At 34.4% G+C, this 665-nt stretch overlaps 1 non-coding gene across 1 annotated transcript; it reads left to right on the top strand.

Annotated features, from left to right (window-relative positions):
* Window positions 1-257: 257 nt before the first annotated feature.
* LOC119044956 (U2 spliceosomal RNA) lies at window positions 258-448 on the top strand. Its single transcript, XR_005081703.2, has one exon. It is a non-coding gene; the product is annotated as a U2 spliceosomal RNA (small nuclear RNA).
* The last annotated feature ends 217 nt before the right edge of the window (window positions 449-665 follow it).

Here is a 665-nt window from a genome sequence, read left to right as displayed (position 1 = left end):
AAGCAGAAGGTAGCTGGTTCATTCTAGGTCAGGGCATGTGCCTGGGTCGTGTATTTGGTCCTAGTTCAAGGTACATACAAGAGGCTACCGATTGATGTTTCTCTTTCACATTGACGTTTCTCTCCCTTTCTTTCTCCCTCCCTTCCCATATAAACAAACAAACAAACAAATAAAATCTTTAAAGGAAAATGTTATTAACCGTTTTCCTTTTCCATAAATGTTTATTCTCTCTCTGCCATTTTAAAATGAGAAATCCCATCACTTCTCAGCCTTTTGGTTAAGATCAAGTGTAGTATCTGTTCTCATTGGCTTAATATCTGGTACATTCTCTATTTGAGGACAATGTATTAAATGCATTTTTAGAATTAGGGGACAGAATGGGGGCTTGCTCCGTTCACTCCATGCATAGACTTGGTATTGCAGTACTTACAGGAATGCTGCACCAGAAAAAAAAATTAGAAATCTTCTCACATTTAGAGATTACTATTTAAGTATAAGAAGATTTAGTGTGTGAGTACTTTGCTAAAAACCTAGAAATTTAGTTTTTCTTACCATTAAACCATAAGATCAAAAGCCTTATAACACTATTACTACAATGTTATCACTTTGTAAAACTTCAGATTTCAAAGTTTACTACTCTGAATCTGTTTTTTTCTTCATAGATA

This window comes from Artibeus jamaicensis, unplaced genomic scaffold (assembly GCF_021234435.1).
Source record: "Artibeus jamaicensis isolate MK-2021 breed Jamaican fruit bat unplaced genomic scaffold, CSHL_Jam_final contig_391, whole genome shotgun sequence".
Taxonomy (NCBI): domain Eukaryota; kingdom Metazoa; phylum Chordata; class Mammalia; order Chiroptera; family Phyllostomidae; genus Artibeus; species Artibeus jamaicensis.
Note: the sequence above shows the minus strand (reverse complement) of the source record. Positions and strands in the feature narration are given on the sequence as shown.